The 16,994-nt window shown below is 38.6% G+C and overlaps 1 long non-coding RNA gene across 4 annotated transcripts in view; it reads left to right on the top strand.

The window, feature by feature from the left end:
- The window catches only part of LOC102151835, a 63,341-nt gene that overhangs the window by 11,502 nt on the left and 34,845 nt on the right, over positions 1 to 16,994 (top strand). For 3 of the 4 annotated variants that reach the window (XR_005384393.1, XR_005384392.1, XR_005384391.1), the window contains exons 3-4: positions 906 to 998; positions 1,565 to 1,659. This is a non-coding gene — a long non-coding RNA (uncharacterized LOC102151835). Of the gene's footprint in view, positions 1 to 905; positions 999 to 1,564; positions 1,660 to 5,562; positions 5,897 to 16,994 lie in introns of those variants that run through there. The other variant, XR_005384394.1, reaches the window with a different exon arrangement.

The following is a 16,994-nucleotide window of genomic DNA, read 5'->3' as shown; positions in this document are numbered from 1 at the left end:
TCTTCTCCCATTCTGTAGGTTGTCTTTTAGTTTTGTTGACTGTAAATAAAAGAGAGAGAGAGAGAGAGAGAGAGAGAGAGAGAGAGAAAGAGAGAAAGAAAGAAAGAAAGAAAGAAAGAAAGAAAGAAAGAAAGAAAGAAAGAAAGAAAGAAAAGAAAGAAAAAAGAAACTGGTAATGAAATCTATGTAACAATGTAGAATGTTTGATATGGAAGCTATTACTCAGTGGAAGGTGTGGACAGTGTGCATGCATAAGCAAACACACTCCCCCCCCCCCCCCACACACACACACTTACACATGCCTTCTTTTCCTGTCTAGTCTGGGGGATCATGAAGTGCTATTTAATGGGCTGCTGTGTTTTTCTAGCCTCCTGTACAAGGTGATCAACCTTGAGGAGGGGTAGAGACAACTTTGCATACTCTGAAGTATTCTGTAAGCTCAGTATTTATATTCAGATAAATAAAAATGTCAACAGAGATGCATAATAATAATGTGCACCATCTAAAAAGGAATTAATGAAGTATGTCAGGACTTTAGTTTTTGAGATTTTAAAATATATGTCCATAGGACGTATTTAATGAATTTTAGTTTAATTCTAAATGGTTTGCTATAAAAACTCTTTCTGGGCTCTACTGTAATAAAAATAATTATAGAAGACTGGTCAGATGTTCATGGTGTAGCCTCTTATGCAATCAGAAAGATTCCAACCTTACTGACTTGGTCAGACAATAGTTAAGCCATATTTAAAATGATATGCTGTTCTACAACAGAAAGGAGAGATTTCCAACTTTGTGGCAATCTGGTTTAACATTACTCTTTCCTTATAACTAGTCATATTTCTGTCTCTTTTCTGGTATAATTCTTCATTCTTTCTTTCTGACAACCATTGTTCTATGAATTTCAGATCATGTGAGTTGGTTCCTAGATTCAACCTTCCATATTTAGATCCCATAATCTTCCAAGATTGTGGGAAGTCTGCCATTCTCCATTTCATTAGGTAAGTGGAGATATTTTTACACTTTGAATCAATAAGTGCATAAAAAACTGGCTTTGGGGCTTTTCAAAATATCATAATTTCATAAAGAAGATTTAATTTAAGTTGGCAGGGACGCCTAGGTGACTCAGCGGTTGGGGGACTGGCTGCCCTCGGCTCAGGACATGATCCTGGGATCCGGGATCGAGTCCCACATCAGGCTCCTGTGAAAAGCCTGCTTTTCCCTCTGCCTATTTCTCTGCCTCTCTCTCTTTCTGTGTCTCTCACAAATAAATTAATATTTAAAAATAATTTAAGTTGGCATTTGTCTGATATTATAGACTATAAACCATATGCCATTAGAGAAATGTTATGTTTTTTTTAGTCAATAAATATTGCAGGGACAGAACTATGTCCCCGGTACCATTCTAGATATCCAGGGAATAAAAAAGAGTAATATTCTAGATACCATTCTAGATATCCGGGGGCCTGCCTTCCAGGAGCACAATATGTATGTATATAATGGAAATGTTCAGAGTTCTGGTTCCAGGTAAGATGGAGTAAACACACTTTTTTCTGCCTGAGTACAGCTACGAAACATGGACAACATGCATGGAACAGCTGTTTGAAGACTGTGCCAAGTAAATGGCAACAGGCAAATTGAGAAGAACATCAGAATTTGAAGGTAAAACCAATTTTTTTTTCTTTCTGGCATCTCCTGACCTACAGGTAAAACAATTAGGAAAGCAGAAATTAATAGTGGTGTAGACAGAGCTCAAGGAGAAACCTCTAGCTGTGGCTTAAGAAATGAGAAGATTCCTTTTTAGAGAGTCAAGAAATGCACTTCTTTATTCTTTCCTCTGTTATGTGTGTCAGAAATGGCAGGGATAGTTACAGGATGCCCTAAGAGTCAGAACGCTGGGGAAAGTGAGCCCTCCTTTCTGTTGGGTCAAGTTGTGGCTTCAAGAGGGTGAGGTTGTGTCCACTTATACTTCTCCCACTCTACTACCAGAGCTAAAGGGAGAAATTGTACCATACACAGCTGGAGACTTCAACAGTCCTTTCTCTGGAGCATACAGAACCAGTAGATAGAAAATCGTCAAAGATTTAGAACAACTAAATACGATCAACCTATTGGATATAACGGACGTTTACAAACACTACTTAGGACTATCAGAATACACATTTTTTTTGTGTGTGTATGTAAAGCATACACCAGCATAGACCATAACTTAGGTCACAAAATAAAACTTAAGAAATGTGAGAAAAATTTAGATCAGGCTAACTATCTTCTTGACTCAAATGGAATTAAAACTAGAAAGCAATACAGAAAGGTAACAGAGAAATGTCAAAACATGAAAATTAAGTAATATACCAGAATAATCCAAGGATGAAAGAAATCTCAAGGGAAAATTATAGAACTTTGTAAACAGAATTAAAATGAAAATACTGAGCACCTGGGTGGCTCAGTCAGCAAAGCATCTCACTCTTGATTTCGGCTCAGGTCATGATCGCAGGGTCCTGAGGTCGGTCCCCATGTTGGACTCTGTGCACGGTGTGGAGCCTGCTTGGGTTTCTGTCTTTCCTGCTGCCCCTCCCTCTCAACCCTACTTGTGCTCTGTTTCTCTCTCTCTTAAAAAAAAAAAAATACTGAAATCTGTGGGATGTAGCTAAAACAGTGCTGAAGGGAAATTTTAGAACATTAAAGTTGAGAACACCAAAGAAAGAAGAATGAATTAAATACAAAAATATTTTTCATAGTTCTAAATGATTCTAAAATTCATAAGGAAAGGCAAACAATTGTGAAAAAGGAGAGTTTAGTTGTAGAATCCTATCTCCCAATTTCAACTCTTACTACGAGGCTACTGTAGTGAAGATAGGATGGTATTGCTGAAAGTACAGACACAACTGATGGTAGGGAATAGAATTCAGGTACAAACCCACGCAAATACAACTTCTGGTTTTTGACAAAAGTGCAAAGGAATTTCAATAGAGAAAGCATAGTCATTTTAATAAAATAATGTTGGAATTGGGCAGCCATATGCCCAAAAATTAGCTTAGCCTTATACCTTATAAAAATACCTAGAAGAGATTCATAGATCTAAATGTAGAATGTAACACTAAATGGTTCTAGATAAAAACATAAGAGAAAACCTTTGTGACCTGGGATAAGTCAGCCAAACACTAATTCATGAAAAAAAAGGTGATAAATTGGACTACATTAGAATTAAATAATTTTTCCTTTTAAAAGACACTCCTAGGAGAATTAAGGACAACAAGTTACAGATGGGGAGAAAATATTTCCAAATAGCATTTCTGACAAAGGACTAATATTAATAATATATAATTAACACTCAATATTCAATAATAAGAAAACAAAAAACTCAATTTTACAGTGGGCAGATTTGAAAAGATACTACAGACATGAACATTTATGTTGATACAAAAATATATACACAATGTTTACAGCCATTCTATAGCACAATTGCCTAAAACTGGAAATATCACAAATGCCCTTTAGTGGTGGCCTAGGTAAACAAAATGTTAGATGTCCACCTGGGGGAGACAGATAGAGAAAGAGAGAAAAAATATATGCTCAAAGGAATCTTTGTGAATAAAGGAACTATACAGATGATCATTATAATAATAGCAAAACACTTTCACAGTGCTATGACTAATCAGTGTTTTAAACAGTGCGTGTATAGCAATTCATTTAACTTTATAGCAGCACTCCCTCAGTTCTCCAGACTTTTCTTTTTCATTTTTTTTATTTTAGATTTTTTCCATTTATTTGAGAAAGAGAGAGAGAGCATGAGCATGAACAGGAGGAGAGGCAGAGGAAGAGGGAGAAGCAGACTCCCCACTGAGCAAGGAGCAGGTTGGAGAACTCCATCCCAGGACCCTGAGATCATGACATGAGCTGAAGGCGGTTGCTTAACCCTCTGAGCCACACAAGGGCCTCAGTTCTCCAGTCTTTTAAAAATATATTTCCATTCATCTTTCGTTGGACACCGAGGCTCCTTCCACAGTTTGGCTATCGTGGCCATTGCTGCTATAAACATCGGGGTGCAGGTGTCCCGGCGTTTCATTGCATTTGTCTCTTTGGGGTAAATCCCCAACAGTGCAATTGCTGGGTCGTAGGGCAGGTATATTTTTAATATAATATAAATTATACCTGTAATATAATATAAATTAATTATACCTGTAATATAATATAATTTAATATAATATAAATTATACCTGTAATATACCTGTTTGAGGAACCTCCACACAGTTTTCCAGAGTGGCTGCACCAGTTCACATTCCCACCAACAGTGTATGAGGGTTCCCTTTTCTCCGCATCCTCTCCAACATTGGTTGTTTCCTGTCTTGTTAATTTTCCCCATTCTCACTGGTGTGAGGTGGTATCTCATTGTGGTTTTGATTTGTATTTCCCTGATGGCAAGTGATGCAGAGCATTTTCTCATGTGCATGTTGGCCATGTCTATGTCTTCTTCTGTGAGATTTCTGTTCATGTCTTTTGCCCATTTCATGATTGGATTGTTTGTTTCTTTGGTGTTGAGTTTGATAAGTTCTTTATAGATCTTGGAAACTAGCCCTTTATCTGATATGTCATTTGCAAATATCTTCTCCCATTCTGTAGGTTGTCTTTGAGTTTTTGCTTCAACGTGGATGGAACTGGAGGGTATTATGCTGAGTGAAGTAAGCCAGTCGGAGAAGGACAAACATTATATGTTCTCATTCATTTGGGGAATATAAATAATAGTGAAAGGGAATATAAGGGAAGGGGGAAGAAACGGGTGGGAAATATCAGAAAGGGAGACAGAATGTAAAGACTGCTAACTCTGGGAAACGAACTAGGGGTGGTAGAAGGGGAGGAGGGCGGGGGGTGGGAGTGAATGGGTGACGGGCACTGGGTGTTATTCTGTATGTTAGTAAATTGAACACCAATAAAAAATAAATAAAAAAAAATATATTTCCATTAGATCTATTCCTGAAAATCTAAATATACAAGGTTACATAATCATGACTCAGGTAGTATTGTAATATTAAAGGTCACCTAAAAGTCTTGTGGATTCAAATTCATTGAGGAATAATTGAGAAACCCTGTAGCATGCACTAAAGCACTAAAGTTCGTTCAAGGTCAGTGATTCTAGGAATATTTTCAAAATTTCCTGGATATAAATTAGATAATAGTTTAAAAATACAATAAATCATCCCAATAAACTTAGATTGGAAGTTAGTAGGCTAAGTAAATCATATAGAGAAAAAATATGTATAAATCTATAAAACATCAAACCCAAGCCTCTAACTTCTTGAAAAATAAGAATGTAGTTGACCAAAAAATTCAAAAACATTATTCAGTCTTTCTGTGGAATAATCGTGCTCCTTATATGAAAACTTTTGGAAAAAAATAAAACAAAGAATTAATGAAGCATTAGTAATTACGTATGTATGAAATTTTGAATTTTCTCTTTAACCCCAGGAAATATCTGAATTATTTTTTTAATTGTAGGCCAATATCCTGAGGTTTCACTATCTTATTGTTTGTTCCTTTTCTTTTTTTTTTTTTTTTTTTTTTTTTAAGATTTATCAATTACCACCACCACCACCAACAACAAAATAAACCTATAAAACTCAGTTAGGAGAAGATGATGTATAGGACAAACAATCCTAGTCCATGGTTCAATAAAATAATGTACAGAAGATTATTTTATAAACTGCAACAGTATTGAAGTGCTATAATTATTAGGAAGACATGAAGTACAGTGAAGAGGACAGCAGAATGTCCATTTGAAAGTCACCCTCAGGGATGCCTGGGAGGCTTGGTTGAGCATCTGACTCTTGATTTCGGCTCAGGTCATGATCTCACAGTTGTGGGATCGAGCCTCAAGTCAGGCTTGCTGCTCAGCATGGAGTGTGCTTGAGAGTCTTTCTCTTCCTCTGCCCTTTCACCCTGCTCTCTCCCTTTCTTAAATAAAAAAAATAAAATAAAATAAAAATATAAATAAATAAATACATAAAATCTTAATAATTTCTTCCTGCAAGAGCTAATAGGTCACAGAAACTCTCAGGTCCTCAACTTATTCATCTGTAAAATGGGCCACTGCTCACACCAGTGCACAGATGGCTGGGAAAATTAAAGAGGACAATAAAAACCAATGCAGAGAGTGAATTATTACATACAAAATACATACTTTCATACAAATTTTATTTTTTAATTTTTTTTCATACAAATTTTATTATGACTTTATATTCTCTGTGGGGATATTCGATGACTTTTTAAACAGAGGAGGGGAAAAAGGGGGGCAAAAGATGACTTCAGAGTCATCTGAAGTAATAAAGCATGTTGCTGGGTCATGAGTGAGATGGCCCTAAGCATGAGGACACTAACATTTTTAAAGAAATAAAAGTTATGGTCATTGTTGGACTGGAAGAGGAATTTGGGAAAACAAATTGTAGCCCAGGAAAAGTGTTCTGTGCTTTTTCAGTTAGAATTTCTCTTTCTGGAGCTGCCATGCATAGTTGTTCAGATGTTAACCGAACAAGAGGATCTAGACAAATGTATGGAATGGAGCTAAGATCCAGCCTATATTTTACTTGGGAAGCCACAGAATTTAGGATTGTATTTGTCTGAGGAAGGGGTGCCTTATTCAAATGAGCATGGAGACCCTGTGGGCTACCTGCAGCACTTCACCTGTAGCCCAGTTACCTTCTGATAAGGTCGGCCTTAGCCATCTCCCCTCATATGAAAGCATAGAGCTCTTAAGACCTACACTGCTTATGAGAAACAGTCATATGTTGCATTTTATTGTTGGTATTAATTTATTACTGTCATTATCTGTCAATAAAATTTTTATTATGCAATGACATTTATTGCACATCTGTGTTGTGTGGGCTGGGATGTGTTTATGACTTATCGCTCAAAGAACCTAAAATACATCTTGAGTGTAGGAGTAGTTAGAGTTTCTTGGATCTGTTTGACCTCGTGACATGCCCTGTTTAGCTGCTGAGATTTTCTTTGAAGACATTTACTGATTGATTGATTGATTGACTGATTGATTTACTAGCTGGGGTCAAAATAGTCTGAGGAACGCCAAATGGTAATGATAGCAGATAGTAGAAAAATAAGAATGTAAAATAATTACTAAAATTGGAAGTGTAAATGTGTAGCAGGTGAAAACCTAAAGTCAAATCACGAAAGCTTAGGATGTGTTACTTCCACCTCTTCATCTGCTGATCATCATATTTTTAGTTTCAGTATTTTTATCTTCTGACTTTTTCTGGGATGTTAACATTTAATTTTAAAATTAGGTTTGCATTAGAAATATACTTAGAATGACTTTGACATATTATTGAATATGATTTTTTTCAAATAAGTGAAAAGAAAAATGAGGGTAGAGTATTCTAGTTTAGTTTAGAGACTGTTTTTGAGGAATACATTTACTTTATATACAGAGAGATTCCTGTTAAGGCTCTTCATCAATATAAAACACTTAGGACTAAGTTATTGTATTCCAAGGTCAACTTTTGCAACTTCTGCCTGGCAGCTGCAATTTTAAGATGCCACCCACTGTAAGGCAAATTTGATTTCAGATATTTTTAAATGAGAAAAGTGGATATCTTAGACTTGATGAAGTATGGTGGTAGGTGAGCAGCAGGGTTGGTTGTGTGCTAGGAGTGGTGGATGGAAAGATGTTCTGTTCTGCAGGTGTTGAAATTAGGGTAGCTGGGGAGACTAGCTTTGAGTGAGAGTGATACAAGGTCAGGAACCTCAAAGGCATGACTTTAGTTCAAAGATGTACCAGTTGACAGAAGGCAGCCCCAGTGGCAAGCAGAGGGAAGTGAGCACTGTTCCCAGGGGTCCATGTGAGTCAGGGACATGAGATCCAGCATCACATACGTGTGGCTGAGACCCCTGGCCACTAAAGTCAAGTCTGTTATTCTCCTTCACAAAACCTGCACAGGAACTTAACCATGTCTCCCTGAAGGACAAAACAATTCAAGGTTACAGCCAACATTCCCTATGCCAGTAGGTGAAAAGAAGGATAAAGATGGAAATCATATGGTGCCTTAATAAAAATAAGGGAGAATCAGCCCATCTTCTACTGCAACCCTCTTCTCTAAATAGATAAAGATGGAGATGCATCAAAACAAAAACACCTTGATGGCTATACTGCTGAGCATTTATCTTAATTCTTTGGCTTTTCACCTCATTCTTGGGTTTTCTACAGTACAATTTGCTCGTGCCTTCACAGTCCTGGCAAGAGCAGTGGTCATATATTATTTGCAATAGCCCTGGGGAAATACAGTAAAATAGTTTTTGTGAGAGTACAGCTAGGAGAACAGTATTTACAAAGGATACTTGCTGCGTTGGTTATGATTACCAGCCTTGAATTGATGTAACAAAAAGAATATGCTTTACCAAGGAGTGATACTGCTGAGATTTTATAGAGACATTATAATTCACAGTGAATCTCCAGCACAACTGGGTTTACCCCTACCTCTACCTGGAGTCAAATTATCTGGGCTCTCCTTGAACAGGAAAAAGTACAGAGCTGTAAATGAGAACATATGCAGATTTCCTCTCACATGGGCCAGATGAGAAGATGATTTACCTTTGGGGTATTGACCAATGATAGGTAGGAGATCTGAAGAATGACATTCTAGGCTGGGGAGGGAGGTGAAAGAAAGAAATTGCCTTCCCTTCCAGGATGGAGGCTGTCTGGGCTGTTTGCCTCCCCATGGTCTTCAGGTTAAATCTGGACTGCAGAGTTAGAGGTCATAGGTACTGTAAGGTCCCTTATAATCTAGCTGCTCAGTCTCATGGCATTCCATTTCCCCATGCTCTCTACAGTCTACAAGTTCATCTCTCAAACAAAATTTTATGTGCAGTCATATGATTCTCTGATTTTCCTGCAGTGCCATTCCCTGTCTTGTCTTCAGGTTTTCATGTGGACTGAGTTCTTTCCTCCAACCCTTGATTCCCCTCTCTTCCCCAAAGCAGGAAAACAATTATTCATCCTTTAGGACTTCTTTTATATATTCTTCTAAGAAGAATTCTGGATCCCTAAAGGTCAGATTGGATTCATTACTTTGTTCTTAACATCATGTTGTGTTTATAGTCATCATACCCTTTATTTTTTTAAAAGATTTTATTTATTTATTCATGTGAGACAGAATGAGAGAGGCAGAGACACAAGCAGAGAAAGAAGCAGGCTCCATGCAGGGAGCTTGATGTGGGACTCAATCCTGGGACTCGAGGATCACACCCTGGGTTGAAGGCTGACGCTAAACTGCTGAGCCACCCAGGGATCCCCAGTTGTCATAGTCTTTAACAGACTATTTATATATAATACATTTATTAATCTTGTGTGTTTCTCCAATAAGACTGTAAACTATAAGGGAAAGGAACATGCTTTAGCAGAAGCTGAAAATTGCCCACTAGAGCCTATTCTGTCTTTGTTTCATAGCAATAGATGGTTAACTACTCCCACAGACCCTGTCTTCTCTTCTTCCACAATGGTAGCATTCTAGCTGGAATGCAATTGTCTAGGCTGGGACATCCTTTGAAGCTCTGGGCCACCATATGCCTAAGTTTTGGAGATTGACTAGAATTAAATATGATGTTTCATTTTATAGGCCTGCTCTTCAATATTTTGTATGCCTTTTCCTCTCCCCATGAACTGGAATATGGACATGCCTGAGACTCAGCTTTGCCACACATTTTTGCACATGCAGAGAAACAAGATGGAAAGGACCCAGGTCTTTGATTGACTGGGAAGAACTGACCTAACTGCCCCTAGACTTTTTCTTTTCACTCTTGTGAGAGAAATGAATTTCTAACTTCTTTATGCTGTTGATTTAACCTGGCATCTCTTAGGCCAACAAAGAACAGAGAAGCTTGAATAATACCACAAGACTCAAATACATGTCCTTAGCTAAGCTGTCAGGCTATGTGGGGCAGACACATGTTGCAGCCTGCAGAGCTGGTCATCTTTCTTATGCAATGAAAAATATTTAGTAGAACTACCCTTGGAACAACCTGGAAGGTGGACAATGTACGTAAACATCCTTGGCTTTAAAGGAAGCACTTGGCGTCATATTATAAGAGTGAATTCGCTTTTTTTCTTTTAAGATTTTATTTATTTATTCATGAGAGAGAGAGAGAGAGAGAGAGAGGGAGGCAGAGACACAGGCAGAGGGAGAAGCAGGTTCCATGCAGGAAGCCCAACGTGGGACTCGATCCCGGGTCTCTGTGGATCACGCCCTGGGCGGAAGGCGGTGCTAAACCGCTGAGCCAGCACGGCTGCCCATGAATTTGCTTCTTGAGGATTATATTGAGGAATTATAAGAATGATGAACTCAGGCAATGACTGGCTTGTTTTCAAGAAGAAATACAATATAATAGAGAGCATGTAAAATACAATATAATAGAGAGCACGTAAAATTAGAAATACAATATAATAGAAAACATGTAAAACTGGATATAATTATTGTTTTTCAGAATCTTCCTTCAAGGTTAACTGTATAGGCCAGCATGGAAGTAAGTCATCACTCCCAGATCAGGAATTCTTTGCACTTCCTACCTCATCTACTGTTTTTGTTCAGTTTTCTAAATGGTAGTTTTTATGAATCAGTTTTTGTGTACAGGGAGCCATGTCCCAACCTGATGGAGGACAGAAAATCACCCACAAAATATGAAATTTGCGTAGGATAAAGTAACTGGGTGGAATTTTTTATTTCCCTTGAGTAGAATTGATAGTGTTTTACATATAAGGAGAAGTTTATGTAGAAATTTGGTGACATGACGGGTAGCCTGTAGTGGAGAATGCTATCTCCTGTCAAAAAATATACTTCCTATGTAGTGATAGAACTGAATTATAGCTGGGACATAGCCTTCAAGCTTGAGGCTAAGCATTCAGCCCTCACCGACACTCTCTGCAACCCTGTGATCTCACCAGCAGAACATGGTGGGCGTTGAGGGTGCCTCTTCTAGGTGTCTATTCCATGCACACCATTCATCTGTCAATACAGACATCTACTAAGCCATTCATTGCTGTATGTTGCCTTCTTTAAATTATCTATGCTGTTATAATTCTTGATGACCCTACTATGATATCCTGACCCACAGGAGGCAGTGACAATCCCAACACACTGGGTAAGGACCATTCCACATAGACACAGTTGGGAGCATTTCTTCTCTCTGGGTTCTTACCATTTCCCAGGATTCTATCCAGGAAACAAGAGTTATCTCCTTTCTTCTCTTATATCCCCAAACCGATCTGAGACTGTATTGCCTCCTCAAGGTTCCACCTTGGAAGCAGTAAAACACCAATCCCCTTTCTTGAGTGCCCACCAACCTCACACTCTGTTCACTTCCAGTTTGAGTGTCCTCCCTCTTCTTAGCCTAAAAAAGTTATTTTCTACAGGCACCTCGGTGGCTCAGTGATTGAGTGTCTGCCTTTGGCTCAGGTCGTGATCCTGAGGTCCTGGGATCGAGTCTCACATTGGGTTCCTGAAGGGTGCCTGCTTCTCCCTCTGCCTATCTCTCTACTTCTCTCTCTGTCTCTCATGAAAAAATAAATAATCTTTAAAAAAAAAGAAAAAGGAAAAAAGTTATTTCCTTGCCCTTGGAAGGGTATGGTGAAAAGAAAAAATCTGACTCTTTTTGTCCCACAAAAATCTATGTTAGGCCACAAGTCTTTTAAATTACTCTATGAGTGGAATATTTTAAAATTCACCCAGAGGAAAATTTTTTTCTCTCTTTTCTTCTGTTCCACTGTCACACATACCTTTCTTGACACAATAAGCATAAAAAAAACTTTACTATCAAAGTTGAGGTAAGGGCCAGACAGGAAAGGAAATGCCAAGAAAAATAGAATTGGTTAATATTTCATGTTTAAATAGGGCAAATTATATGGTGCATACTTATTTGAGAATCTGAAGTTGATTCTAATCAAACCTATCCTAATATAAGAAGAAACGATCCAGTTTTGATTATAAATGGCTTGATTTCAAACTGCAAAATAGATCTTGAAAAATTTGTGGAGGATCATAATTTTATCAACTATAGCATCTCTGGCATTTATACCATCAAAAATTCTATTTGTCTGAAGACTTGGCTGGTCTCCTAGGACAAGATGATTTTAGAAATAATTGTCAAAGTCGAGGACCCAAGACAAAGACTCCAATTGAAACGTTAGGGAGGAAGGTGAAGGAATTAGGATGCCGATAGGCAGAAGAGATTCGAGATGTTCAAGCCAGGTCTTAGATGCTAGTTATCACCCTGAGAAGTGCCCTCCAACCCAGGTTCAGGTACATTGGTACAATCTATTTCCTTTCTCTGGAAGGTGAAGAAGGATATCAGGGAGGCTCTGTCCAGGAATGTGAATAGCCCTCAGTATCTTAGAAGGAAAGGAAATAGTTGTTTTGAGAGGTTAAAGGAAAGACACCGTGTATTATAGATGCTGTTCCTATTCCCTAGTGCTGGCTATCAAGTCCCCTTGACAGAAAACAGGATCAACCGGTGGTGGTGAACTGATTACTGTGATTTTTGAGAATGTTTTAATGACCTAAATGTGGCCTCTTGGTCTGAGAGATGCCCAGGATAGCGTAAATAAAATAGCTGCTCTTTAAAAGATGCCCCCACACAACACCAGTGCCCACCTGCATGCAAATCTAAGCCCTTGTCTGTGATGTTATCCTATTGGAATTTTCCATACCATGTGAGGTTGAGTTGATCTCCTGAAACTCTCTCCACCCTGATCACTGAAATACCCTGCCTCTTGATTCTTCCTGTACCTCTCTGACTGTATTTTTTTCACTATTTTTTTCTGTCCTCTTCCACCAGTTTCTTAAAATCTAAGTTCTCCACCATATTCTGCACTCCATTTTCCTATCTTCCAGCTTTGCGTTGTTTTCCTGGGATATGTCACCTACTTGGTTATTATGGATATATGGAGGATACTCATACAAATTTGTGAATCCATTCAGGTTTCTCTAAGTAGAACAATGCATCCTCCTTTATGCTGTTGTTGACATTTGCTCGGAGCTTCATGAAGCCAGGGGAAGCTTTTGTTCACTTACTTTTCCATAACTAGCTCCTAGCATAGTGCCTGCCACATACTGTATATCCTGCATGTATGAATAATGCATGCATGTGTGTAGATGACTGTTTATCTACACACATGTGTTATAAATTAGCTTTTAGTGCCAGTCTTACACTGAACACCTCTAAGGACAATGCAGGAAACAGCTAAATACAAAAGCAGCTTTCAAGAAAGAGTAATCAAACTAATAACAGTGCCTTTTAATAGATTAAGTTTAAATACTTGGCACATTATAGGGTAAGGGAGAAGTCATCAGTCTAGCGTAATGTTTTGGTTCTAGAAACCGCTGTATTTTTCATCTTATATGCTGACATATCACAAAAAGTTACAACTAAAACTGAACTCAAAATTGAAGAAGAGTGATTGATTGAGACACAAGATACAAAAATCTCAGAATGAAGGCTGCCCTTTGCTAACTTGCCTCACAGTGGTAATTTGTTTACCATCAATGAATACACCAGTAGCCCATTTATGTTAATACTAACATTTTGAAATATCATAGGATTATTACCATGTCATTCGCAAGTGTCATCTGTTGACTTTTCCCCAAGAATCATAGATATTTTCATCCTACAGGGAAATCAAGAGATTATCTTGTCCAGCTCTTTGCTTTTAGGCAGGTAAGGCATTAATATTCTTATCTCAGGAAAAAATTGTTGCAGGAGCCATGAAAAAGGAAGGACTTGACCAAAGTACACAGTTAGTTAGCAGTGGTTTCCTAGGCTCGATGTTGAGCAACTGTGTGCACTTGTTACTATTCTGAACTGCTGATTTGTCTGCAGCATTTATTACCCTGAATTAACTTCATAGAATGCTTGTATGATAAGGCATATTCAGAGATGCATGTGGAGAATCAAGAAGGGAGGGCACATGATGACTTCTCAGGAGCAAGACAAAGAAAAGGAGCAGTCATCTTTAGGCTCATCCTTTGAGTTACAAAGATTTTGCACACAAAACAAGCAAATGAACCTCTAATTTTCAAAGAAAAGCCTAACAATGATCTTAAACAGCCATATCTGAAGAGTACAATATGGATCAATAAGGTTATGAGGAACTCTACTTTCTCTCTTTATCCTTTTCCCACCCAGAATGTGGTGAATGACCTGTAGAACCTTATTGTTATTCAATTTGAGTTATGTTCCATAGGGAAAGAGAGATGTAAGGAGAAATGTGAATGTTTTGGTACTTGCCATCCACTACTGATACATTTGAGCTAGAGATTTGCAGAAAGCATCTGTAAATTATGGCATTTGTGGACTAAAAAACACTGCATCTCTTTCTAAAACTCAACTCAAAGCAACCATTTCCCTTTCCTCAGCCGCAGACTGATATATCAGTCTGGTACTACAGAACTCCCATCCTGGAATACAGCTGTGTCTATCCTCTTCTGGTACTCTCCCGGTTCTGAACTTACGTTCTCTTTTCCCATGTTCTATCAGCATGACAATTTCCATTTGTTCACATCTAGCATAGTACACTCTGCAGTGACTGTCCCAGCAAATGCCCGTTTTCTGCCCCCATGCAGTTGCAAATTCTAGACATTGACCACAATCAGCCCTAGCCAATCAGAATAGTCCATCCTCTTGGATGCAGTGATTGGTGTAGGGAAAGACATCTACTGGAATGTGGTCAGACAAGAGTGAATCCCATGACTTTATTTAAGGATAGAACAGGGGACAAGGTGATGTCTCCTGCTATGAATGGTGTGACATGTAGAGTGGCCCTGGCCATTCTGATGGAAAAGCCATCCTGAGGATGTAGCCAAAATGACAAACAGGGGGAAGATGTGAGAATCTCACTTGAAGCTTGCTTACCCTCTTCATCGTTTGGCTACAAAGGCAAAATCGGAGATGAATACAGAGGCAAAAAAGCCAGTTTGAGTTAGCTATCCTTTGACTTATAACTGAAATAATTTTAAAAGCTCTCTGGGGAAGGAGAGTGTGTTACAACATGTACACAATGTGGAACTTTGCTGGTCTAGGGATGTCCTCCTGTCAGAGAAACAAATAGCCCACTCCACCAGGGAGGGGGTTGGCAATGTCATTTTGCACCATGTCCTTAAAGGTAAGTGCGTTAGGTTATGAATTTGATGGTATAATTATATGCTTTTATGATACAACTCTTCCAACTATTTGTACTTTGAAGACCAGACTTTTAAGCCCAAAGGAGTGATTTTCTCATGCTGAAATTTGCCTAAGTTTGTTTGTGGGCCAGCAGAGTTTATTTGCCTCTCAGATGTGTACAGACTACTCCACCTGTGTGTGCTACACTTTGGGTGAATTAAAAACGATATAGCTTTACTATTAATTCTGATAACCAAGGGAATGCCATTCTTTAACAATTCTTTGTCATGCTCTTCTGTACCACGATTCCTTTTTTTCCCAAATGCCCCACTGTGTTCCAGATTGTACTTATTTTATAATGAAGGAACATCTACCATGGTTTAAATAACATCTTTAAGTTTTTGTCAGGGTTGTTATTTTGTTCTGTCTTTTTAAATTTGCTTTTGGTGGGGATGAAGCACAACCGAATTATTGCATAGGAAGTGGCCTCACAGAGTTTTGGGCTCAGCTGCATAGCCAAGGCAGATGGGAAGACGTAGCATCTGCTACACATTCTGGGTAAACGTTTTGTAGCCTCTTGAGCAAATATAAATTCAAGGTGCCCTGTCCTTCTCCCTGGACCTTTGGCTGGCATCCAGGAAACCTGGTGAACCATCTGTCCATCCCTGTTTATGGTCCATTGTCGAAGACATTCTTAATTTTGCCTCATTTTGTCTTGTTTATAAGTGGGGTCCGTACTGTGCACAGAGAAGAGCCTTGGGCTCGAGGTAAAGACTTATTGGTTCTAATCTTTGTTTGGTGTCTGACCTGTAGCATAACCTCAGGTAGAACATTTCATCTTTCATGGCTCCTTTCCACATCTGTAAATCATGGAGTTGAACTGGATGTTCTCTGAGATGCCTTCCAGATCCCATGAAGAGCTTGTCTTTGTGGGAAAATATGATGTCCCTTCCCTGAGTACTGAGTACAGGGCCCAAGTACTCTGCTTTCACAGAGTCCTTCGAAACCTGAAGAAATGAGTTTGTTGTTATAAGGATGCCATGTGGACTAAATAAATTGTGGTAGTGACTTTAACAAAGTACCAATTTCATAGACATGTTCTCTGGGCACAGCTGGGCATGCACTCATCCATCCATCCATCCATCCATCCATCCATCCATCCATCCAACAGGGCTTGGGCTCTTCCAGTGATGGGGGCTCCTATATGTGCTGTGTCAGAGGCGAGAAATGTCAGGGAGAGGCAAGTACCGTGCATGAAGGGTTATTTCTCTGTGCTCAAGAATGGAGCTCATCCTCTAAGAGGGAGAAAGACATAAATAAATGATTAGTTTACTAACTTCCTTTGTGGATTGAGGACCAAGGACAAAAACCGAAGGAGGGTAATGAGGCCAAAGGAAAGAAGACTCAAAAGAAGCATATACACTGGATGCTAGGGAAAGATCATTTTCAGTTGCTTACTTTCCCCCACCACAGTTAGAAAACTATCCAAAATAAACTCATCCCGTGATTGCAAGAGCCCAATTAAGAAACCTAGATGATTAAATATGCACTGTATAAATCAATGTATTGGATGTATGTGAGCTTGCTGAGTATGTAACTATGACTGTTTTGTTCACTGCTGCATCCCCTACAATTAGCACAGAGTCTACATGTAGCTGACACTCAATAAATATTTTCCAAGTGACTGGTGGAAGAATGTATTCATATTAATTCTAATTGAGGTGATGTGATGTTTTCTTTATCAATTATTAAATAAAAGACCCTATATGTCAATGTGTAGGAAAGGAAATAGGCTGATTTGCCAACAGCAAAACATTGCAACTTCACTTTCATGAAATTAGGAA

Source organism: Canis lupus, chromosome 35, assembly GCF_011100685.1.
Source record: "Canis lupus familiaris isolate Mischka breed German Shepherd chromosome 35, alternate assembly UU_Cfam_GSD_1.0, whole genome shotgun sequence".
In the NCBI taxonomy this organism is placed as follows: Eukaryota; Metazoa; Chordata; class Mammalia; order Carnivora; family Canidae; genus Canis; species Canis lupus.
This window is presented reverse-complemented; position numbering and strand designations above follow the sequence as displayed.